The sequence below is a fragment of the Falco punctatus genome (genome assembly GCF_963210335.1).
Source record: "Falco punctatus genome assembly, chromosome: 14".
NCBI lineage: Eukaryota > Metazoa > Chordata > Aves > Falconiformes > Falconidae > Falco > Falco punctatus.
Genome location: NC_137594.1, coordinates 22,072,630 through 22,099,467, shown reverse-complemented (window position 1 = coordinate 22,099,467; position 26,838 = coordinate 22,072,630). Strand labels below are relative to the sequence as shown.

Below are 26,838 nucleotides of genomic sequence, written 5' to 3'. Positions count from 1 at the left end.
AGAAGCCGGTGGTGCACATACCTAGCCGCCTGTGGGCTGGGGTATGCCACCCAGACCAGAACTGCAAGAGTGAGTCTGCGTTCCTGCAAGAAGAAGAGGAATAAACCCAGGCTTTGTTACATAGCTCCAGAGAAAACACGCACCCATCCTGCTGGACGAACACCCTTCCCCGTGGGTGAGGTAAAGGCACGTTAAAAATCAAATTGCATGTGAGCTGGTTATCACAGCACACCCGAAAATCTTCCTGTAAGCAGGCTGGATTCTCAGCCATCTTTGAAGCCAGAAATGAAGATCATACTTGCTGTTTGTGGTGCACCATGCCAACTGGCATGTCAGTGTTCCTATAGCAGTATCCTGTATTTTTGCCAGATTTAGAGTTCAGAGATCATGACTTCAAACACAAGTTAGAAGCTACAGTGTTGATGTGGCAAATGACCAAACTTAAAGCTGGTAAATAACTTTTGGCCCTTGTCAGCCACGAATGTGTATGAGGCTCAGTTACAAAAGCATGACTGAAGTCCTGGGTACCAAGAGAAAGCCCCTAAAACCCACCAGCTTTAGATTTCGGCAAAATCAGGTGCTGAAAAGCGCCACGGAGATTAGTTGCTGGCTGTGGTTCTTTCCCAGGAGGACAAAAGGAAATGCCTCTCCACAGCCTCCACATCTGGCTGACAGCACGCTGGACCTGTGATGCACATCCCTGCGCTGCTGCAGAGCGCAGCCTTGGGCTGAAGGTTTCAGAGTCTAATTTAAATGGCACCGGTCCCAGTTTCCCCTTCAAAGCTGTGGCAGTCTGAGAGAACTGGAACAGTTGGTCAGTCAAGGTGATAAAACAGCTGCTAAATGAGAGGTCCCAGCACACATTGTCTTGTCATCAACTCTGCCAGAATATAAAAGTTTCATCTTTCTGACAGGGCTTTCAGCGGTGAAGGAGGATGAAGCATCCAGACAAAGCATCTCCTGATTTGTCCTGGGGACTGTAGTCCTGCAGTTCTCTTAGATGCTGTGTCTGTGTCAGAAACTTACACTTAATTTATACTGTCTTAATAATTAACAGTCACATGTATTAACAACTAACATAATTTAGAAGGCCGCGGCATGTTTTAATTTTGCGATATTTACTGGCTTCCTTAAAGTCCCAGCTCTGGAGCCACGTTTCAGCAGGGGGAAAAAATTTAGTACTTTTTGAAAACTTAAAAATTGTTAAGAATTGGACATCAGAAGAATATTCAAATCTAAGACCTGCTGAAAAGAGGATCTATGACTTCTAAGCCAGCTTCATGATTTTTAGGGACCAGTTCATTATTTTCTAAAACATATTCTTGTCAAAGCCGTAACTTAGCTCATAAAACTGTTTGTTGTTCTAGGGATAATAACACATCCTGAGGTTAATGGATTCTGTAACCTTCTATGTTTCGGTTATTTTTAAAAATCAGTCATTGGCAGTCAGCTGGAGAGTGCTTCATTAGTAAACATCCCCAGAGAGCAGCACTCTTAACACTTGATATCTTTTTGGCTTAGAGGATATGGCAAGGACATGAAGCTCCTCACTGCACCTTGGAAATGAGAGGACAATGACACAGCCTAAAACGTACCGCGCAGCATCCTGCTGCCTGCTGCTGCCCTGGCACAGGGTCTCCCCCGTCCCGTTCTCTGCCCTGCACCACTGCCACCAGGACCGGGGACTGGGGCAGGTCTGACCTGCACCCTGCCCTGCCCTATCACCAGCTGCACCTGCAGTTAATTTTTATTTTTCATATAAAGCAATACCACAATTTCAACACTAAGTATTAACACATTCAAATGGATTTTACGATTTTGTAACGATGTTTGAAAGCAGAGGGCTATATTCTTGACTAGCGTGATAGTACTTGAGAGATCAAAATCAACTTTATTAACATCACGTCTTAGATAAATATCCATATATATTATACCTATATCTATATGTACAGATCAGGTTAAACCCCATTTCTTTAATGCGTTGCAGATCCTGTTTCCCTTTTGGGTCAACACATGTTCCTGTTCTTTGTGGAAAACCTTGTTATAACTTCTATGCCACCAACATCTAACTTTTTAATATATATTTTTTCCAGGAGACTAATTAGTGAAATATATATGGCAAATATGCATGTAAAGAATGTATACATACATGATATATGTCTACACATACATGTGCAAATAGTATTAACATATATTACTGGGGTTTTACTGGCTAAAGTATAATGAATTAATGTCTCTCTGAAGAAGACACAACTGTTCATTTGAAAATTAAATAAACATTTTAAAATCAAATGGATAATAAGGATAACCAAAATTAATTTTTGAGAACATGTTGTCTCAAGGTTTTTTAAACTTTCTATAAGAAGTGCTTTTCCCCAATGTGAAGTACAGCAGGCTTCTGAATGATTTCAGCTCTAGTCAAGGAATCAGTAGCTGGTCATACACTCATTTCTGTTTAGTTGCTGACTCCTTGTCATCTGTTAATGATACCAAGACGTCTAGCTTTTCTTAGCTAATTGCACTGCAAAAAAGGAGCTCACGTTACAGACAATCCAGCAAAGGCTAAAAATGTAAACTGCATTTAGAGTCTTCTGGCACCTTTTTTTCACAGATCCATCTCCTTGTATGGGGATGCTAATGTGAACAAGAAACAGAGGCAGAAACAGTACTAGGTGCAGGATTATGTACTCAGCTAAAACAGGTAAGGATTTGATATTTTTGGATCTTGTCCATGTCTTACTTGAGTAAATCAAGTGTCTGTTTCTGAAGAAACAGTGGTGAAAGCAAAAGCTAATGCTTACTCCTAAAGTGAACAATGTATATTAGTTGCAGCCATTTATACCACAACAGGTATGAAGTCACTGTCACCCCATCAATAATGTTTACTGTCTTCTCCACAACCGTCTAAACGACAATCCTAAATGTGAGGTACATAAGGTGTATGACTTTATTTTCTGAAAGCCATATCTTGCTTTCATTCAGTTGTGCTAGGAGTCTGTCAAATCAGACCTGTACCAGCTAATCAGTGTTCTCGTTTGAAAACTGATATACAGCTCTTAACAAACCTAAACCACGTCACCTGGCAGTCTTATTCCAAACAAAGCAGCGGCACACTCTTTTTGCAAGAGGTGAAAGGCATCTTACCAGAAAGACAACAGCCTAGGTAAAATTGTGTCTCCAAATCACAGCTATTCTGCAAAGCAATTGAGTCAGGAGTGAAAGTACTAATAAAAAACAATGAGCCAGATGAAAGGGTTTGCCACTTACAGGAGAAACAGGCAATAAAAATAATCTCTCCCTCTTGGTTCAATTCCATTCCTTCAGCACACTTTGAATATAATCTAATATAAATGTGCCCTTTCCAGGGCAACTGTTCTTATAGAGAGACTTACCTCAGCTTGATTTAAGTGTTCATTTTCAGGCCAAGCACCATGAGAAGCTTTTAAATATGACATTAATGTGAAAAATGCCAAAATAAAAATGGTTCAGATATAAATAAGTTCACCGACCAATAGAGGGCAAGGTACAAATAGTAAATTGCAAAGCTATATGGGTCTATGGTGTGTAATGAGATAATTTTGGTAATTGAGAGTATGAGAAACAGAGAGCCCTTAAGGGAACGAGACTAACTTAAGACAGCTTTGGTCTCTGCTTGTGTTCCTCAGCCCCTTCTCCAGGCATGGAGGAGGGGGGATGCCCTGTGGTGATGGCAAATGTGTGTGCAATTTGTTGCTAAGAAGAAAAGCCCTCATTAAGTGAACTGGATAAACGCAAACACACCTACCCAGGACCTCTAGTACATACATGCTAGTGCATCAAACACAGCACTACCTTCAGTGAGCATTATCAACCCAAACCTTGCCTGCACACAAAAGTTGTAACACTTTAATTATCATGAACTATACCAGTATTCCTCTCCTAGCATGAACACTGTTACACAAGACTAAGGATACTGCTTGTACGCCAGTGTCGGCGATACAAGCCAGGGAACACATGAGACAGTAGAAAACCACTTTTATAAATGGTTTCACAGGAAAAGCAAATGGAGATATTGGGCCTCTGGGCCTTAAATTCAGGCTTCCAGGGAATTCACAGTCATTCCCCTGACGCATCTCTGGAGCAGACAGGAATTGCCTGGATGATTTTTTGAACCTTCTTTTGCGAGGCTGCCCACATTCAGATGATCCGAGCATGTACACAAGCCACCTTCTGCCTGGCAGTCACGCAGCCATTGACTGCAGCAATGAATGACAGAGGAGTTTGGAGGTTACTGGGCTCAGTGTCCTGCCCAGAGCAGGGAAAACTTCGAAGTTAGTGTCAGTCTGAGCCAAGAGGTGACATTAGCTTCAGCTCGGTGCTCTGTAATGCAAGATTAACAGGAACTGCTGCATGTCTGCCAGGCTTCGGGTACGGCTGGGGCAGGCATGTCATTGTCTGCACCTCACTGCATCAATGTGGCTGCTATCTCCTAAGAATACACTGCAGGGTTTTGCAATTTTTAGCTCCTAGGCTAAAGAGGGAAAGATCTTGGCAAAAAACAGACGAACAACAACAAAAAACCCCACCAAACCAAACAACCAAGCAGAGGGACAGAAAGGGCGCTTGTAACACAAGGCACATGCAAGCCACAAGAGGCTAATTCCATGGCAAACTACCAATTTGGAAAACAACTTTAACAGCCATTATTAGATCCTGTGCTATCCTGGCACAAACAAAAAATGTGGAACATGGAATGAAAAGGTTAAATGCTGCAAAACTGCAATGGCGCAAACCAAGGAGAGATAATGCAAACTTGCCATGATTAGAAGAGGGATAAACACCACCTAGTTTTTCAGCAAAAACATGGGAGCAAGAAAATCCTTCAGACAAGGAGAAAATGCCACTAAAATCAAACTGCAATATGGGGACAGGGATTGCCTTTTGCAGGGTGGGACAGGGTCCTCTGCCATGTCTCAGGCAGAGTGAAGGAAGGAACTGAGCTACAGCAAAGTGAGGTAAATTGCAGACAGAAAATATCTGCCATACTCTCACTGTAAGACTAATAGTTCAAGAAAGCAACAAATGATAAAAGCTGCTCCTCACAGCCCTCAGAGAAGAGCATTAGGTATCTTTCCTATCACAATCTACTCTGGAGCATGCTGAAGCATTGTGTTGGGGCAAGGAAAATTAACTAAACACGCCAGGGTGCAATGTCAAGATGCAGTTTGCACTGCTAAAGTAAATATGCACTTGGCTGGATGCTGTAAGAGAAACACTGATGTCAAACAAGGTCCTCTCACTTCTTATGCCTGATACCATCACTGACTATGCTCTCAGAAAACCCATCAATGGATACAGCAGCCAGAAGCACCTGGCTCAACTTTCATACAATGAAAGGTCTCGATTTGTTGGCATTATGATTCACTGTACATGCAAAGCTTGAAAGGCAGGCACCAGCGAAGGAAATCAGATGAAACCTAGCTGTGAAAACGTGTATAATGAGAACGTCAGCTCCTTTGAATCCCATCTGCAGATTAGGGCACACAAACACAAATCAATTCTCATATCTTGACAGTGGTGTACAAGGTAGGGGGGGTAAAAACATACAAGTCAACAGTGGCAGCTGCTTCCCCAAGGTTAACTAGACTTGTTTGTTGAATATATACAGCCCTCCGAGGCAAACTGCAAACGTTCAGTGCTAGTTGTCTGTTTTCACATCTGGGTGTAAAAGTGGAACGACCTTAAGAGTCAAGACAAACATGCAAGGGCTCTATCCAGGCCACCTATAAATCAGTCCTCCCAGTGACTAGTGTTTCACGTTGTGAGGGGGACAGCAAGTAATGGAGGCTTATCCAGGGAAGGTGCCACACAAGAAGTCGGTGTCTGGCAGCCCCATAGAGTGTGCAGTCTGAATGCCATCCTATACGCCTTCAAACCAGGCCCTGAGCTGAATCCTAGCTATTAATTCTAGCTCTTTCACAAATATCACAGCATTTAACAAGGGTATGCAAAGAGCACTGCAAAACAAGCAGAGGTGGCAGAGCTGTGCTCATTCCTTATACGTGCTGGATAGAATGGAAAAGGTTCAGATCCAGAAAAGCACCACAAATTAATCACAAGAGATAAATCCCACTAATGTCAATATGAATGTTGCAGCCCATTAATTTCAGCAGGAAGTTCAGAGATTAAATTGGTTGCTGAGTCTGGGCTCAAGTCCACTTAAAATAATATAAATGATTGGGAAGGCAATCAACTGCCATAAAGGTCACTAGGGCTTAGAGGTGCAGCAGCAGCCGATCCCTTACTCCTCCTGAGCAGCAGCTTTCTTCATAAATTACTCTGTAATGGTTGTAGACCCATAGAGAATGGTGCCAGCAGCTGGGAACTCCTGAGAGACTTTGCATGGAGAAAATTCCATGACTGAAGCAGGTAGACTAAAAACAGGGAAGAAAATAACATACATGGTTCCCTCATAACTGAGGTGGGATGGTTCTCCACGCACAAGTGTTTGGAGATGGGTCATGGCTGCTAAATAGTGCTGGAATTTTCTCTCTAGCTCTAAGAAATGCTTTTTCTTTTCTCAGCCTAGACTCTGTGTGTTGCTCTCCTCCTGGCTGTGTCACCAGAAGTCACTGCGTGAAGCTGGCTGTGAATGTGGGACATGTGCTCCAGCCAGGACAGCCCACCACTGCCCAGCCTACACAGGGCAGCTTACTCCTTCCCAAGGATTATCATGATGCTTACAAACTGTGCATCAGGTACGGCATGTTGATCCCCAAACCACCAGAGAGTTACACTTCCAGGAGACAACAGCCCCAAAAGAAGCCAGGGAAGACCTGGAAATTATATTCTCCAGCTAGGGACTTAAGTTGCAGGGCAGATTTTAGGAAATAACCCCAAACACTCTTCTCTGAAAAGGCCTTTCTACTGCAAAGTACTGATAACTCTTCAAGCCCATTTTATTCAACTCCCCTTCAAAACTGATACAACAGCCTACCCAAAGTAATGATTCTCACAAGAGACACTAAGCAGAGACTCCATGAAATCCACTTGTTTTGATCTTGGTATTTTGTTTGAGTAATGCTACCATGAAGGGCAATGAACGGTATCTGACCGTATTTAGAAGGGGACAGAACTATCATGCTTGCGTTCCCTGACCTCCTTTGTCTGATGTTGGAAGGTGAACTCTGCAACAAACACAGATCAGACTAGCTGTCCTACAAAAAGCACGTAGATCAACCTTACTGATCATTTCAAGATGTATTCTGTAAGCAAGGCAGGCTCTTATTTCCTGCAGAAATAAATACAACACAGACTAGAATATTACCTCCAGTAACGATATGAGGTAGAATATGCTTAAAGAAAATAAACCGGCATTATTTCCTTACATTTATAAGCCTCACTGATTCATGTATATTTGGTTAAATCCACTGAAATAAGAAAGAGAGAGCAATTAAGGTACACACAGTTTTGATTGGAAGGTCGTGTAAAATGACTCATCATTTTGTGTCTGCTCTGATGAGAAAACACAGCTGCAGCCTTTGCTGCATGTGAGCCCACACAGACCGAAGAGATGCTGGCAACTGCAACTGAGGATGGCTGTGCAGCCTTCATCATGGAAACCCCCTTCTGTAAATGGGACAGGCCAATGGCATCAGGACAAATTCCTCCAGCCTTCTCTACCCGGGACAGAAAGGTACAAGAAAGTTCTGTTGGGATGTGTTAACAGAGAAGAGCATCCACAGCACATCCTCTTGTGTGAAAAACAACTTGCAGGGATAGCTATTTTAAGTGTTTTATTACAGCAAGGCTTTGTGAGATCTGTATCATTATATTGGCATGAAAAATATACTTTATGCCCTCCAACATTTTTGAACAAATATTCCTTTACTATTCTAAGCTTCCCACGCTGCTGGCAGAAAGTGTTCTGCAGAAATTCTACAGGGGATCCTGGACAAGTCAGGTGACAAATGCTGGGAGACTGCCACAGGAAACATGGGAAACAATTATTTGTATTAGCGCAGCTATATTAAGCTTTTCTTCTGCAGATCCCAAAGTACCTTAAAATGTTACAGCCCTTTTCACAGAGAAGAGAAAACTTAGACCCAGAGATTGAAAGGGTCATCTAGCAGGCCATAAAATGAGACAGGCAGCACCTCTGATCCCAGTGTCTTCCCTTCCCTTTCACCAAGTAGGCACTGGAATCTTCACCTGTGGGGTGGCTGCTGTGTTTAAGGAGATGAGAATAAGTACAAACATGATAAAGTGACCTATTTCTGCGGCACGCACTTATGTTTGCGTTAAAGTAGTTGCGGAGGTGGTTAGGAGGATAAAGTGGTGTGGGTCAGCCACAACTTTCCTATGATGTTAGATGCTAAGAATTGCATCCCAGCAGTTCTTGTTATATGTGACAACAGAGTCTTTGGGTTTCGACACTAAACAAAACCCCAATACCTGTTGAAATAACACCGGCCTGAGATGAAAGAGAAGTATCTGCAAAGAAAACAAGAGGAGACTTCAAAGCCCTTCATTGATTCTCTCATACTGAAATAACCATGTTCTGAGCTATCACTCCATATCTCCATCTATTTTGTGTTTAGATACCACAACCACCACAGTGTCTTCAAGCGTAATTAACTGACGCTGAAATTCCTTATGCTACAGCCATCTCATGAAGGTCTCAGAGGCTGGCACGCATCCCACTACATTACTCACTGTAACACAAGATGTCAACATCCTAGTGCAAGTGCCCTTCTCACTGTCATTATTTCCGAGCAGTCACTATGCATGTTGCCTGCACTGACAATGGACCACGCTCGGCCTTGCCTGGCTGGGTCAATGATCTGTGACGAGCTGCTAGACCAGGGGTCTTGACTTGTTCTGGTTCATTGGTAGGAGGTGAAAGAATACCACACACTTCATATGACCTCTATGAAATTGCCAGATCCTTCAAGAGCTCTGTTAAAGCTTAATCCATGGTGAATTTCTTGCGAAATTCAGGTGGTAGTGAAGTGTACCCGTAGTACAGATCTGGGAGGAAACAAGGGAAATAGCACATAATTTTCTTGTGTAAAGTCTAGTGAAAAACCAATTTGCTCTAACATTCTGACCCCAGCTTGTTCTGTGGAGTTCTGAGTGCTGTACCAGTGCACACCTTGTCATGGTTTCAATAACTGTGGCTGAGAAATAGACAGGAGTCACCATGTTGTTGAAACCCACAGAGATGAACCAACCTTAAGCAGAGCCTCAGGCTTTATGAAGACTGTACCCCATCCCTGGGGCATGTACATCCTCTTGTGACTGCGCAGAACCACGACCGGCACATCACTGAATTCCTTCAGAACTAATGTGGTAGCAAACAGAATGGGTGCAACATTGATGGGGTGACACTGAATAACATGGATATAGAAAACAGTATCTACATGGTATTGGCACAGGGTGATTGCTGGTCATTGAAGTCAATGAGAATGTTCTTGACATTAAGGGGTGGGCCAGTGAAGAATTTGTTCCTTATCTTTCTATATCCTAGGTGCACACACACATATCAAATTTATAACCTTGATCTAAGGACAAAGCTGAAAGAGCCTCTACAGCCTTGAAAGCCCAAATTGCACTGCATGGCAGATAAAATTCACTGCATTTGTAAACTGGGATGCCTTGTCACATTTAGTACCAAGCCTTTTGTAATGTGTAAGGATATAGCACCCCAAAGCCTCGTGCTAAAAAGCTGATACCTTGTTTAGTGGAATTTAGCAGACAGAGCTCAACTCTCATAAATGACAGAACCCATCAAAGAGAGCTTCTAAAGTAAATACTTCCTTTTAGCAGGGTCTTATCTCTGCACTGGCAGATCGAAGAGCACTCTTGCACAGCTGTACAGTGTGCAGGCACTACTACTAGTCCTCTACAAAATGGACTGGCTTGCTTGTTGACATGTGAAACTCATGATGAAGAGTTTGGGTATTTTTAATAAATGGATATCTAATGTTAGGCTATTGTTTAGGAACCTAAACTAATACAGCACACAAAAAGCTCTGCAACACCCAAGGAGTCCAAGTAATGGGACTTTTCAAAGATACAAATTCATTTTATCAGCCACCAAAAAGGGATGACACAAAAATGTGTTTGAAAATGTTTCCAGGAACTTCATGTGCCCTGGAATACTCATGAGCCAGCAACACTTGTGATTTTGTAAAAATACTTTCCATTTGAAAATTTTTTTCTGTGCCTCCATTGCCTAGTGAAAAACACATACACACACACAAAAGACCAGCCAGAAGGAAATGGCAGTACTTCGTATACCTGAAGTGCTGTCAAATATACAACATCAAGCTTGAAGATGGCATCCTTAGGTCACTTCTAAAACCAGTAATTTCCAACAAAGGTTTGATGTTGAAGAAATAATGTCACATCTAAGAGATTATGAAAGCAATAGTGTTCCTTTGGCAGAAACAGAAACTACCCACTTGCTAGCCTAACTCAGCAACTTGATGCAGGACTTGTTATAAAAAGCCTACTCTGCTGACAGAGGAGAGATAACCACTGTAAAAGGACGAAGAGTTAGCTACCATTTACTTTCAGGTTCACTGGGTACGTGATCTGCTCTGTCCTCTCCTCTTTCATTCTTCCTGGAGTGATGGCTGGAATGCTCTGCTGCGAACAAAAAGCATAAAGGGGATCACAGGGATCAGGTGAATCTCAGGCCACAAATGACATTACATAAGCAGGAACGTCAAGGTGATGGTATCAGCATGAGTATTTTATCCTCCTCCTGCTTTTGCTTTGATCCCTGGGCAGTCTCCAGCAAACTGGGTCAGGGATCCCTTCCCTCTGTCTTCTGGGATTCAATGGGCCCTTCCACCAACCCAGACTCTCAGCACCCACAGCCTCTAACTGCTGCACCTTCTCCACCCGCCTGGGGATTAGGACAACACTGCTGTCCCCTTCTTAGAAACAAGGCACAGAGGAACAGCCAGCCTGTTGCAGAAATTCTTAATTGTGTTTAATTGTGTTTTGGCATTTGACTGTGAGCTCCATCTCAGCATCACTTTCTCTTGTCTCCCCGGTTTTAGGTGTGAGTTAGGCACTTAGGTACCTCTGGCTTCTGGCATAAGTGACTCCTTCAGTGCCACGTGCAGACAACATGGAAAGCCTAGATCCTACACTGTCATTCTTGGGCTAATTTAGAAGGAGATCCGGTCATGAAAAATCTTCCTTTTGAGATTATGTGCCTTACAAAATACTAGTAATATAACCAGAAAGCAGAATTTTCTTGCAAGACTGTGTACTACATTAAAAAATGCGTATGTTCGAAGAAGAGAGGAGAGGTTAAAAAGCAGAATAAGACTTCAACTAAAAAGAAGCATGCAGTGTGGTATTCAAAAAAAGCTCAGCATCAGCTTAACACTGCTTTCAAGTTTGTCAAAGGCAGGGAGGAACTGAAATAATTTTAGCCATTATTCCCCATTAAGGCTACATCTTCATGGCAAAAAAGGAATGTTTTTACACTGAATTAGTTATCCAGCTTGAATCAGGCACATATTGTGCATACACTTTACCCACTTCTTACTTATATGCCTTTCTTTTATGAAGGCTCTACTTCATTCAGTCCACAAGGCAGAGATGCAGAGGAACTTACTGACTCACCAGGTCGGATGAGTCGTATTAGTTCCAAGTCAAAAGCACAGAAGGAATCAAAGTGCCTTTTTCAAGCAGAAGAACTCTGCCAGAAAGAATGGCAGGAACAATGCTCAGGAGAAAATTCAGCCTGAAGACTGAGTAGGAATACTATTAAGTTAATCAGAAAAGCAAACAACAAGATCTGCGGGAAAGAGGGGAAGGAATTTTTGCATTACCCTCCCCATCGTTGTGGGGTTTGTCCATTTCTAGGCACTTGGACCACAGTCCTCCGCCCCTCAAAGTCAATCGTAAACCCTCCCTTTGATGTGCTGATACAGGATCTGGCTCTGCATAGCAATTTATGCCTTGAAATATACAAGTTAATTGATCTTTCCAGTCTTGGTGAGGCAAGAGGTGTCTACATGGCCCAAAGACTACTGATCGGGAAACTGAAAAAGAAAGAACTGACTTTTTCCACATCACAAAGTACAACCTTGGCAGAAGTGGGAGGGGTTCAGAAAACTGTAGGGTGCAGATATCCCAGTTCTGAGCTCAGTCCATGCATAAACAGATCATTATTTTTAATGTGTGCTCCCAGTGACGCTGACAGAAGGGTTTTGGGATCTGATGACTGCATCCTGGCAGTTCCTCTGACAGACTTGGCGCTCCCCTCCCTATGCCATTCATTCACTTGGTAGTAGGAGAATGGTTTCAGGGTAATGATGAGATACACAAAAAAGGAAGCAGCCCTGCAACTAAGAGAAAGGAGAGAAAAAAAATTGAAGTGAAGCAGGAGCTAACACACCAAGTTACCCAAGTGCAGACAGTGCAAGAAACTTCTCTATGTAGGCTAATCAGATAGCAGATATCTTTGTTTATACAGTCTGCCAGATACATCCAAAATAGACATCTACAAATTATTCTCTCGTCTAAAATGAGTGCAATGACACTCAGCTGTGCAAGTATAATTTTATTTTACAAATACTTGGAACTAAACTCAGCCCGGTTGCATGTCAATACACAGTATCTGCCACGAAGGGTCCTCCTAGAACTGAAAGAACTGAAGTGGGAGCAGTCAGCCTCATCGCAGTCTGAATTTGTTCAGCAGTGAAATACAGGGACCTTAATGAGAAACACACTCTGCCCTGGAAAGGACAACTAGGACATGTTGTCAGCTAGGACATCAGTAACACCACCGAAAGGCAATCATTTGGCAACACATGAATTCATAGATGGCAGAAGAGCTATCATCTGCTGCTGTATTTAGAATAGGAAGTAATTGTTGTAGGGTTTGTTTGTATTTTTTAATAGCAGCCGATATAGATAGTTAAAACCACAGAACACAGCAGAAAAAAAACCCCTCATTCTAATACCTTTCTCTCTTCTCAGATATTACTATACAGTGTAGATGGCGCCATCAAATCTTGGCTTGCACGCAGCAAAACCTGCACAACAGCCCATATAAAAAAGAGGGACGCTCTGAGAAAGGGACTTCATTCGTTATCATTTATCATTTATTATTCAGCTTGACTGAATGTTAGCCACGTGCCCGTCAATCTCATCCCTCTGCTGTGCTGGCACACGTACACACAAAGGAACGGCAATATGTTCTTAGTCTTTTCTTCAGTAGCCCACCCTAGACATAGAAACACAGAGGGCATTAATAGCAGAGATGATAGGTGAAAGAATCCCATTTGCTGCAACTTTCTGGAGTTTCCAGTGATTTATGAGTTGTTTCAGCAGATGGAGCCATTGCAGTATACACCATGAATTGCAAACTAGGCCAATTCACCACATTCAAAGGAATAAAAGCTTCTGCCTGCCATGGAGATATTTTCAAAAGAACCCTTAGCTGTATCCAGGCAAATGTGTGTCACCCAGGCAACTACATGCTCTTTTAGCAAACGAAATGGCTTGCCCTGAATCTCCTAGGACTGATTTTTAGATCTATAGGATCATTAGTAGTTACATATTTGTATCACAACCTAAGCTTATCGTTTTAACATGTATTTGAAAGCTGGCAGGTCCACAAATCATGCCATTCAGTAATTCTGGTACATAAAAAACAGCCTTTACTGTGAATAATCAGCCAGTTTGCCTTACTGGTGCCAAAATCCATTTCTTTAAGGCTCAGATGTTACTACCACAGAAATGGCATAGAGCTGCAATTGCCCAATTGTTATGTTGCAGGATACCCCTGGCTGATGGAGTGAGGCTTTCAGAATATTTACACACATATATATTGAGGAAAGTATTACAAATAAGAATACAACAATTCAAGTTTCCAGAAATACATTAATTTATGTCTTTAAACGTTCTAGGAAGATAACTATGATCATAAACTTAAGCATAAAACAACAAGAAATTCATGGTACAATTAGAATTTGAGATAAATGGATTAATAATCTCCTGCTCAAGCATCTAATTAAGAAGAAGCTGCATTCATCAAAGGCTTCTGTTGACATTATACATTACTGAAGGGGAATTGGGATTTAATATCTCCTTGGTATGCAAACTCATTACCATTTTCCCTGATGGAGGCTACACACATATACGAGGGACAGAGATTATTACACTTAATACAGAAAGACAGAATGCCTTCAAGAACTCCATTGCTCTTATGTTTTGCATGCTGCCTAAGACCCGCTCAGAAGCTGCACAAGAGTAACTTAGCAAGCCTGCCCCATACACTTTTAAATGCTTTGTAGTTTTGAGTGTTAAAGATAGTACAGCAGCTCTTCTGCGGTGACAGTCACATCAGTTCTGGGCCATGTTAGCATTGTACTGCTGGGCTGATGATAAATCAGGGTAATTTAATTGGGAAACCATGCCTGACCTACTCGGAGCCTTCTATGATGGAATGACTGGCTGGGTAGATGAGAGTGGTGGATGTTTTCAACCTTGACCTCAGCAAGGCTTTTGACACCACTGTCTCCTGTAACATCCTCATAGGTCAGCTCAGGAAGGGTGGGTTAGATGAGTGGACAGCGAGGTGGGTTGAGAACTGGTTGAACGGCAGGGCTCAGAGGGCTGTGACCAGTGGCAGAGTCGAGCTGGAGGCCTGTAGCTCCTGGTGCTCCCCAGGGTCAGGACTGGGTCCGGTCCTGTTCAACTTCTTCATCACTGACCTGGATGAAGGGCCTGAGCGTGCCCTCAGCAAGCTGCTGATGGGACAGAACTGGGCGGAGGGAGTGGCTGACACCACAGAAGGCTGCGCTGCTGTCCCATGAGATCCGGGCAGGCTGGAGAGCTGGGTGGAGAGGAACCTCGTGAAGTTCAATGGCGAGTGTAAGGTCCTGCCCTTGGGGAGGGACAGCCCCACGCACCAGTACCAGCTGGGGCTGACCTGCTGGGAGGCAGCTCTGTGGAGAAGGACCCGGGAGTGTGCTGGGGGACAGCAAGTTGCCCGTGGGCCAGCAGGGTGACCTCGGGGCCAACGGGATCCTGGGGTGCATGAGGAGGAGCGTGGCCAGCAGGCCGAGGGAGGGGATCCTCCCGCCCCGCTCTGCCCTGGGGAGGCTGCGTCTGGAGTGCTGGGTCCAGTGCTGGGCTCCCCAGTTCAGCAGAGATGGGGAACTGCTGGAGGGGGGGCACGGAGGGGCAACAAAGATGATGAGGGGACAGGAGCATCTCCCTGATGAGGAAAGGCTGAGAGAGCTGGGACTGTCCAGCCAGGAGAAGAGAGGGCTGAGAGGGGATCTTCCCAACGTATTCAAGTATCTCAAGCGTGTCAGGAGGACAGGGCCAGGCTCTTTTCAGTGGTGCCCAGTGACAGGACAAGGAGCAGCGGGCACAAATGGCAATGCAAGAAGTTCCATCTGAATACAAGGACAAAACTTCTTTACCTGAAGGGTGACCGAGCACTGGAACAGGCTGCCCAGAGAGGCTGTGGGGTCCCCTCTGGGGACTTGCAAAACCTGTCTGGATGCGTTCCTGTGCAGCCTGCTCTAGGAGAAACTGCATTAGCAGGGGGTTGGACTAGATGATCTCCAGAGGTCCCTCCAACCCTGACCATGCTGTGATTCTGTAACACTTGTAGCTCAAACCAAATCTCTCAGCTAGAGTTACAGCTTTCACTCTACAGATCACTACAGCAGGTAATGTTACACTGAAAGCAAATTAAGAGGCCGCACCACCACACCTATGCTTGCTTTCAGCACCACAAACCTACAAAGGACATGAATGGCATGTTTTCACATTATTCAGGGAGAGCTTGGCCTTATGAATAAATCAAGGGGAATCTGGTGAAATCAAGAGCTCACAAAACGGCTAGTCAAAGACAAACGTCAGGCATGCAAGGAATTTCTGCCATGTACTTCCACTACGGGCTGGAAGTCTAGCTTCTAATATATCATTCAGCCTCAAACTCCAAATCAAAGCCCTCTCATTGCACTAACTCCTGTGGTAGTTCTGGATTGAAACAGCTATTGAAATTGAGGCCAAAAATCCCTTTTCTTTGGGGAATATATCTAAATTTAGACCCTAATCTTCAAATGAACATATGAACCTCACTGCATTACTAATGTTCTTTACAAATATATGATGTCTGAAAGGCATTTAATTTTCTTCAGTGTATATGTGGCAGACAGCTGGATTAAAAGGATGGATACTGCTACAAATACCCATCACTATACAGAGCAAGCACAATTAATAAGGAACCAGTTCACCCATGTTTTTAAAATACCTTTCTATAAAACTGCAGGAAGCACAAGCAAAAGAGAAGCTGAAAAGAAGGAAGTAATAAACCATCAAGAAATAACTGTATTATACACTGGTGTGAAGACACTGTTGGTACATATGCTCAGAGGCTGAGCTAGGCTGAACTTGCTGGCAGCAACGGCAAACTAAAACTTCTTTGGGGATCATCAATCAGGCCACTGCAAGTTGGGAGTTGCATTTATGGGCTCAGAAGAGGTTACCTAGAACTGACACAGTGAAAAGATGAGACTGCAAGTAAGGCAAAGCATATTCCTGGCCAGCTGCTAAGCCATGCTCCTGAGAAGGTCAGACCTCTCTCATAAGGAACCTTCTATGGACAAGGTAAATTGCAATGACACTAGATGAAAAAGAGTGACAGAGACTCTATATGAATCTACGTTTATAAACTGCTCCTGTAGACTTGCCTGTGTAGTCCAGGGGTGGCTCTTCAAACCTTTTTGCACCAGCCTGCTGAATTAGGGAAGGGAATTAATACCATCTCTCTGTCATCTCAGGAGGCTGCGTTTCCATGAGACATTAACTCTGAAACCTAAACACTAATTTAAAGTCAATGTTTTTAAGGGTGTCATTCCCAATCAGCTTTGCAGAGATCGCTAACTGTTTTGGTGTAGACAGTCAGAATGAACTGTGATGATGCCATTACTTCCTCAACTAACTATTCAGAAGGAAGCTAAATGCAAGGGGAAATTTAAAAGTAGAGGAACATTATGCAATAAAAACGTAACCTCATGCAGGGAAACAAGATGGGAAATGTTTATTAGAACAGGAGCTAAGCGTCTCTTTTCTAGTACTTCCAATGGGTTGACCTCAGCCAGCGGCCGAACACTCACCCTGTCTCTTCCTCACCCCTCTCTCCTGCAGGATAGGGAGAAAATAGGGAGAAGGTGAAAAGACTTATGGATCAAGTTTAATAGGGAAAGCAAAAGCAAAAAGAGGAATTAATTCACTACTTCCCATCAGCAGGCAAATGTCCAGTCGCTAACTGGGAAGTAAGGTCTTGGCATGTGTAGCCATTGCTTGAGAAGACAAACACCACGACAATGAGTGTACCCCCTTCCACCTCCCTTCCCTGAGCTTTTGTTGCTGAGCACAATACCATATGGTATGGAATATCCCTTTGGTTGGTTGTTCCAGCCATGCCCCTTCCTCACCTGTTGCCCACCCCCACTGGAGGAGGGAGCAGAAAAAGCCATGCCACCGTGCAAGCACTATGCAGCGACAGCCAAAACACCGCTGCATTACCAACACTGTTTTAGCCACAAACGCAAAGCAGAGCACCATACAGGCTGCTATGAAGAGTCAGCTCCATCCCAGCCAGCCCCAGTACAATGCTTCATAATAAAATTATTCTTAATGTTTAAAGCCACAGTAGGCTTGAATGTAAAGGATGTTATAAACAACTTGCTGCAATTTTAAGCAATTGCATTAGATCTTTATCTTCAAGATTTGACTCACACATTTCACATCATTAACAATTTAGATACGCTAACCACCTCTGTGTTTCCACCCTTTGTGGAAAAGCAGCAACAAAATGCTGTGCACACCATGTTCCAGGTGCATCTGAAGTGCTGAGGCCTGAGCAACAGACCCTGAGCCAAAGCATCTCTAGATGTACCTGCCAAATGAACATTCTATATACATATATATATGCACATTTTTAGTATCCAATCATTAGCAAAAATATGCATGATCATTAGTGAAAGACGTAGGTTAGATAGAATATAATCATAGCAAAGATATAGTGCATCCTTCCTTGCTTAGAGGCAGGTAATCAAGGCCATGAAACCAGATACGTGGCCTTGTCTGCAAACCAGTGGTTAAAATCAAGCAGATAAGGGAAACTCCCTTGGTGTCCCCTGAGCCCTGGCCAGGCTTTGGTGGGATCTGAGAGGAGAGGGAAACCAGGCGTTTCCGCATTTGTAATTAGGTGAGCTTGTTTATTCAACTGTATAAAAGCTGGACCCTCTTGCAATGACTTTGGAGACCTCACCTACGAGGGGACACCCTGTGTAGGACTTCTCCACTGCCAGGACAGGCTCTCCAAATCCTCACTGTAACTGGGGCTCCCCAGCACCTGCGGGTCTGGATGATGGTAGCGTATTAGGGCAACTGGTGATGTATCTTTCTTAACCACTATGGTCTGTCATATGTGGTAGCGATCAGGTGCATTACCTTGTCTTGTTCTATTCTTGCTGTATTATTTCACTTACTATTCTATTGCTTTAAATGTAAATAAAGATAAGTTCACCTCTTTAACTAGGTGTCTGATTCCTTTGTGCTGACCTCATCTATTGGCAAAACAGCATCTCAGTTCACCAGCCATTTTGACATTGGTCCAAACTGTCTCTCCAAACTGGCTGAGAATTTGATCTCCTTCACTTGGTTCTGTTTGGAACAAAAATTTCAATCACATGAACAAAGCTCATCCATACAGGAAACCAGTAAGTCACAGCTACAGAGCTGCGAATGCTTTCTTTGGTACCTCATGTCCCATCGACAATTACCACCTAACAGAGTTTGGCATTTACAAACTGTTGCGGAACTGAGTCTTGGTATGTGGAATGGGCACATTAGGAACCAAAACCCCCATCATGTTCCACCTGAAGTAAAAACAACTATCATCCAGTCTGACATCTCTATCAGAAAGCCATGAAAGTGTGGGCATTCAGAAATGAAGGAGAGAAACAACTCTGTACTGCCTACAAGTGTCAGAAAGGAAGTAAAGAGAAAAGCTAAAATGCGTATGACACATTACTTAATTCACTCAGAGGCGTCAGGATGGAGACAATTAGTCAAAAGAGAAGAAAAATAAAGCATTTGCACTGAAGCACCAAAGGAGGTTTTGATCTCTTTAAAGACTGCTAATTGTAATATTGAAAGATGCTATCAACAAAAAAACCCACCATTGGTGAATGGATATAACTGCACTTTCTGTAGTGGATTTACATCTATTTATGCCATGGAAATATTTGGCCCTGAAGTTCTGTGAGAAGGAGACAGATTTTTGGACTCCATATTTTGACAGTAAGGTCTGAAGCCATCACTCATCTCAATGAGATTACTCTAGGTTTTCCAAACCTTCCCCAGTGAATGCTTTTATTTTACTAGCTCTGCTTGTAAATACAGGATTAAAAAAAAAGGGAGAAAATCAAAAGATAGGCAGTCTCTCCTAGAAGAGGTTAAAACCCCCAAAACCACAGCTGGGTTTGTGTGATAAAGCCTGCTACTGAGTGCAAGCTACAAAGTCCAGAGAAAATACCTTATGGGGTTTTGTCACTTTCGAATGTAACATTCCTGGATATTTAGCTGATGACACTTGCATTCTGCTGACTCACTGGCAATGAGCTACACTACTTGCCACTTACAGGGGTGTTTAATGAAAACCAAGATAAAATTTATAGGATCAAAGAGTAGTCCATGCCTGAAAGAGAAAAGCTGTCAGATTTGAGGATTTTCTGTGACAGGATGGTCTCAGAGCTACAGAGCCACTCAACAGTCAGAAAATGCAAGCTGCCTGTCTTGTCTCTTCTTCGCATTCTCCCTGCACTGTGAATCACTGGACTTCTTCCAGATGCGATGCTCAAAGCGAACTGCATCATCCTCTTAATCCTTTGACTCCAAGGGTTAATATCTCAGACTGTCCCCACACCACCACGTGGGATCCCTTGCCTGGTCTGGCAAGAGGTATTGGGTAAAGAGGATGGATCCCGCAGGACTCCACAGGCATCCTTTCAGCAGCTCAGAAAATGCTGCTATCAGCCCACCTCTTAAACGTTTCCCTCTAGTTCACAACAGCTACTTCTCTGTCTCCCGAAGATGCCAGGAATGCAAGCAAGAAGCTCTGGTTTTGCTCTGCTCCTCATGGACCTCCTAGTTGCTATTATACTAACAGCCTTTCCCACTGGGGCATAGAATTTTTGGTGTGCTAATTCCGACTATAATCACATTATACTAGTCAAATTCTTGGTATGTATTCAGTGTAACGTGACATTTATATAGCACTGCTTTACATAGAAGGATGAAAAAACACCTCTTCACAAGCTATGAGCAAGATTCTCTACTTCTTGACATGATGCAGTGTGCTCCACCAAGGTGCTGTCAGATTTCATTTCCTGTACGTGATCAGGGGAGAAACAGTTTGCATCTTTTCCTATTCTAGCATGCCTCAAAAACGTGAGACAGCCGGACCAGATATCCACGGTCCAGAAATGACAAGCAGCAGCCAAGAGGCAATCAGATGTAAGGTATTCAGAGATTCCGCTGGTCAAAGAGAGTAAGCCATGGGTCAAAAGGAGCAAACTCTGACAAAGCAAAGGGAGATTCTGTTCCTAAGAGCCCTAGAATATGAGCATCCACTCCATCTAATGCTGACAGATGAAGGACTAACGCTGTTAACACTGAAGCCATGGTTCAAAGAGCACAGGCAGCTGAAAACTTGAAATGCAGGTGACTGCCATCCTCTCCAGCTAGTGATCCTTAGTCACTGGTACAGACAACATGGCAAATGAAGGGGGAGGGGGGAGCAAGCCAGATAAAAGAAATATGAATGAAGAAATCAGTAGCATTCACGTTTTGCTAACTTACTGATTACACACAAGTGAGTTGATATGAACCTACTCTCCCTGCAATTCAGAATTCAAGCTCTTATTCTAGATCTTCAGAAATAAGTAGTTGTGTTTTCATTCAGGAACTCATTCACTTCATAAAACTCTCCAGACTAACGTAAATAAGAGTGAGAACCTACAATGAAGAAAATTATTATCAGGATACAAAGATAAAAATATTAAAAATATCAGTAGTTAGATATTACAATTATTTATTTGAGTCTGAAAGACAAAGAATAATCTTTTCTTTACAGGGTAAAATTTGCAGATTTTAGTTTGCTTTTACTGGACATGTCCTGGATAGTTCAGAAAAAAAGCTCAACATCATTTAGAAAGTGAAGCTCATACATCACCCCACCGCTGTATCTTCCTTTTGAACACATCACCAGTTTCCAGTTTTTATGTAATTTCTTTAAAAAAATATAATGCTCTCTTCTGTGCACAAAGACTGATTAATTAGATGTTTTTTGTCTCTGGACATTAAGCAGCCTTTTGCGGAATACTGTTGGAGTGCATGCAACTTAATTGGAAGAGCATAATTTCCAACATCTTCCTAGGGTATCTTCTGAGAATGATGAGACATAAGAAAAAGGAAATTGCTGATGTTTAATATTTTATACTGTAGAAAGGACTATTTGTTTTGCTCAGCAGCTTCAGTACTTTAAAGGTAAAAAAGGGTCTCCCTCTCAAGAATGAACGCAGTACTTTTCTTTCATCGACTTCATGTGAGTGGATGTGAATTAAATCAAAATACATGTGGTTTTCTACTCACATCATCACAGTCACCCTGAAACACCAAATGTTTGCGAAGTCTCACCCCATTTGAATTTACTGCAGATACAGAACTCTATGCAGTAATCAGCAATTTTCTTTATTTCCTGCTGAAGGTAGTTATCACAATTACCATCTTCCCACACTTCTAAACAAAAACAATAGTAAATTGCCATCTAGGAAACTCCAAATGGAAGGAACATCAACAACTGCAGCAGTATTCCCATCTAAATTATAAAAAAGTTTTAGCAACATGGCACCCCTACTTAAAACAAGAAGCCTTCATCAAATGCTGGCTTCTGATTTAACTTGTGACTTTCCACTTACCAGCAAAACTACCCAAGTTAAAAATGTCTTGGAAATTGCTGAATCCACCCCCACATAATAACAGAGTTTCACACAGTGAAAGACGGCTGGAAAAAAATATTGAAGAGTTCAAGGAATGCTTCTGTTTTCACTTTGGTTGTCAAAAATGCTGTTTGCAATACCAGCTATAGCACCTGGTTTATCTTACCACTTCAGTACTCCTTTTTAATAGGTGCCTAAAAGATTTTGAAATGCATTGTACAAGCTGGACAGAGTCCCTGTTGACATTACTGCCTTCTGGCTAAGACACCCTTGGCTAGAAGCTGGAAGCCAGATGACCCTTCCCATGGGATGCCGGGTTACCCTAAATCCCTTTACTTCTTCTGTGGCTGCTCTCCTATCTGCAGAACGCAACACAATCCTTCTCCCTTCCTCCACATGAAAAGGAACGACAATTTGAGATGTAAATATGAATATGGTGTATTGTTAATAGTGTTGCTGAGTCTCTCATGTCTGCAGATAAACTGAACAGGAAAGTGATTAGCATCTTGGTTTAACTACTGACTTGTGCTGCTACCCCTTTTCCTTCAAAAAATAAAGTTGTACTGGACTGCAGAATCTGTCTCTTGGAGAGCAGTATTTATTCATATAATGTGGCACTTACATCTCTTAGGATAATCCTACCGAAGCCAATTAGTTTAGTTGAGTTATATGGCTGTATTTGCACAACAAAGAGATTGCAAAAGCTTGTATCAAAGATACAGTATGACATTACTTACAAATAATAAATCCCACTGCTGCAGGGAATTGAACTGATTAGGAAATGCAAATTTGTTGAGTGAAAGTTCCAGGAGGGAAAGGAATGATCTAAGTAGCATCAGAAGGCCCAGAGGTGTGGGTGAAGTGTATGTGCTATAACGTGTTGCCTTCTATCAGCTGGACATCACAAAACGCAACGCTCTGCCTCAGAAGTGTGCACACCACATGCCGGGGTTTTACTTGTGCACTCAGGGTCCTTCGGCCAGGATTAGACAGTGAGATTCTGGCTCCACTGAAGTCAGTTGTCTCATCTAGGGATCTTAAGACAGCGAAAAACTTTGCCAGTATTTCTGATTACTTGATAACAAACACAAATTAAGAAAGCAAGTCATACTATAATCCTGTATGGTAATAGAGATTCTGCATGAGGGGACAAAGGCTGAATATCAACCTTCATTTGTGCTGTGGTTTAGTCCAATATGAAGAGATTGATGATTTCTCTCTCATTTTGACCTTAAAAAGTAATCTAAGAAGAGGTCACAAGGAGTGGTACTTGCTACGCCCATCAACATCCTGCAGCTTTTCCAGTTGTCTTTCTTCATGTATTTAATGTTACTTAAATTACCCATGATGGCAGTATCAGCTAACTCTGTCATAACATCATATATACATCCTGTCATGACGTGTTACATATCTGCTATAAGTTAGAATTAATTAACCACATTTGATTAATTTGATTAAGAATATAGTTATAGGAACTATTTTAGTGGAATTTGTGTTTGCATAGCAACTGACAGCTACTATGAAATCCTCTGTACAGCCCCGTACCAAGGGTCAGAATCATGTAGTAGGAATGCTTAGAACTTAGATAAGTTTCATGATTGAATGCAATATTGGATACAGTGTTTACGTGTAGCCTAGGAGAATGTATTGAGATGTCAAAATGTAGAATTAATGGGAACTGGGGGAAGTCGAATGAAGCAACTCGTAGCTACCTGCCAAGAAACAGTGAATGTAGGTAAAAGGTAATTCTGGCGGGGGGTATCGCGACCACCGACTCATGTACCACCTACCCGAATAATACCCCAGACCCATTTCTAGACCTTTCTAACCTTTACTGCGCAGAATTGGATATGGGAGGGGAGTATCTTAATGATTTTTGGGAAATACTATGTTTATGCATGATTACTTAATGAATATGTATGATTAAGTCCTATAGAAGGTGTATGGTTTTGAAACTTGGTGTGCGTCGATCGTGAGATGACTCACTCGTGCACCCGGCCGTTAATAAAGAAGTGTCTGCTTATCTACATCACATTGGTGTCGATAAGTTCTTTATTCCGAGATTTCGGTAACAGATGCATTTCAGCAAATTTGCTATACATACAGACATCCTGCTCGGATCAAATGAGTGTCCCAAGAAGAAGCAGGTAACGTAATTATGCTCCCCTGAATTTATTAGAGAGATTAAATTGGCTGGATTTTGTGGTATTCAAGATTTAAGTACACAGATGGGATGTCATTTGGTTTCTAAGTTTTCATTCTTTCCCATACTTTGCAATCTTTTGAATTTATCTGCTGTACCTAGAAGTAATTCAGGTTTTCCCCATCGCAGCTCAAACCTACTTCTGTAGTATTTTGCTGTCATTACTCAGTTTTTGGCATATGCCTTTGCCTCCTGCCTCTTTTGCTCCACCACCACCTTCTCTCAACATCTCTTTCCTTTATTTCTTTTTTTCTTACAGACTTTTGATCCTTTCTTTAAATCTGGTTATTGAGGGATTCTATTATTCTTTGTCTCTGTAAAGCTACAGGGTCTGAGTCCCCTCTCAGACTACTTCTACTAGTGCAGACATAAAGGGTTTTGACTTCACACAAACACAAGAGGAGAATGAAATCTCCAGTTTACAAATCCTCCAAGAACAAACAAACAGGCTCAGTTATGCCACAGAACACTCCTTTATACTTTCAGGAAGGTCTTGGAATCTTATTTACGAAAATATAATAGGGTTTAGGATGCTGGGCTCATTGCTCATATTTTTATACTAAGATTCACACACAAGTGTTCAAGAATAAGAACTTGTCTAGTACCTTTCTCAGAATGAGAAGGCAAATATACTACAAAAAAAGAGTAGTTAGGCATAATTTTGGCTACCAAACCCATCACTCTTTAAAATCCTCAGACAAGAACAATTCTTTGACTGGTTTTTCATTAAGTGTAAACATCTTTCCCTTTGTGTTCTTCCCTCTTTGCCTTAGGCTTTCTTCACCTCTGTGCCTTATTTCAGTATCACATGCTACAGGCTGAGACATTGGGACACAGGGAAAAGGTGCTTTTCTTTCTTTTTCCAGATGTCTTACTTCTGCACCCTAGAAAAAGAGCATAATCCATTTGCATAGTTCTCTCCTCTTGCTCACAGTGCAAGCTTTCTTATTTAGCATAGAGATTTGTTTCCTAAACCTGATTAAGCAGGTCGTATTTCTACTAATCCAATTCAACAAATCATAATTTTATCAGAACTGCCCTTTAGAAAGCTTTTGGAAGTTGCTCTAACTCATTTGGAACATGTGCACGCATAGATGGATTTCTTCTCCAAACAGAAAGACTTCATCTCTCCTTAAAAAAAAACCACAAAACCAACACGGGACAATAGTTAACATTGCTAACTGTAATGTAATGTCTGTTTTCTGTACCGTAGATGAAAATTCAGCATCTTAGAAGAAAAGATCTTTTACATTAAATCTCTTTTCAGTTGCATGCATTTTTCCCTTACAGCTGTTGTCACTGTTTAACATACCTGACTAACGGAAAAAAGGGAGCATTCTAAAATCAGCACTGTGCAGGCGTCACGTTGACAAGCACATGTGAATGAATTTCTTCTGCTCCTGGGTCTCTATTTCTGGTGCTTGTCTAACAAATTAATGGCATTTGGATTTTTGCAAATCCAGCACACCACAGTTCACAAAAAGTCTGCCATTTCTTTGTTGGCTGGATTTTTATAGCCTACCCTGCCACGGTACCCAAGGGATGTGTAAGTGACAGAAGTAGATCATTGTAAGGTCTCAGTCTCCGCTGTCTGTGCTTTAATTTTCTTAGTATGAAATAAAACAGTGCAAGATTTAATGAAATGGTGCAAATTTGATTATTTTTGCACGGGTTTGACTTTGATAAAGATATTAAAGTACCAGCATGCTAATTAATGAAGACAAAACAATATCAAATCACAATGGATGCAGCTTGAGCAAACAACAGCATGAAGAATACTGAGGTCATAAGCATTAAAAGATAATTGAAGAGGCATCAGCTTACGCCTTAGTCATGGACTGAAAATGTCATTAAACAAATCATCAACCCCTCTATAAATAACTGTCATTATTTTTCAGGGACATTGTCAGGTCTCTGCATTTCAATCCTGCCCAATTGTTTGTTTTTCTTCCTTAGCACAACAATGACCAAAATATTTACTAGATTATTTGAATCTTATTTTGTAGACCACTGTATATAGAAAGAGTAATATTATCAGCGTATACAGCTTAGGGAATAACAAAAAATAAAATTAACATGATGAAAAATGAACTAATTTTGAAACAACAAAACAACAAGAAAAAAAAGGCACAAGGTCAGGTCTAATACAAAGTAAAATTCAAGTAAAAATGGGGGTAACCAGTTTTTATGCTTATACAATCAAACCCAGGATTTAGCACACAACTAGTTATTTGATTCTGCCTTCAAAACATGACTCCAATACTTACTTTATAGCACTGAAATAATTTTCCTTGGGATGTAGCCTCACTCTGAAATCCGTGGTATACATAGCTCATCGGTACTGACTTCTGCCCACTCAGCACAGGCACATCCATCAGCCTGATCTTGTACTCTGCAAGATGACCCACATCCTTAATTGCAGAAAGGAAACACGGGGATAACTAACTGCATGAGAGGCATTGGCTCAGCTTTTCATACAGCTAACAGGCAAACTCATGAACGTATTTATGCACCAGGGCAATCCCTCCACCTGCCAGGGGGCAGACACTGCAGCAGCGGGTTGTTACTGCTGCTCTGCCCCCAGGTTTGGCCAGA

General features: G+C 42.2%; 1 long non-coding RNA gene across 1 annotated transcript; it reads right to left on the bottom strand.

The window, feature by feature from the left end:
• Positions 1 to 21,116: 21,116 nt before the first annotated feature.
• Positions 21,117 to 26,649, bottom strand: LOC308073191. The gene is made up of 2 exons (XR_013931936.1): positions 26,511 to 26,649; positions 21,117 to 25,127 (listed from the first exon to the last, which is right to left on the bottom strand). It is a non-coding gene; the product is annotated as an uncharacterized lncRNA (long non-coding RNA).
• Positions 26,650 to 26,838: the final 189 nt, after the last annotated feature.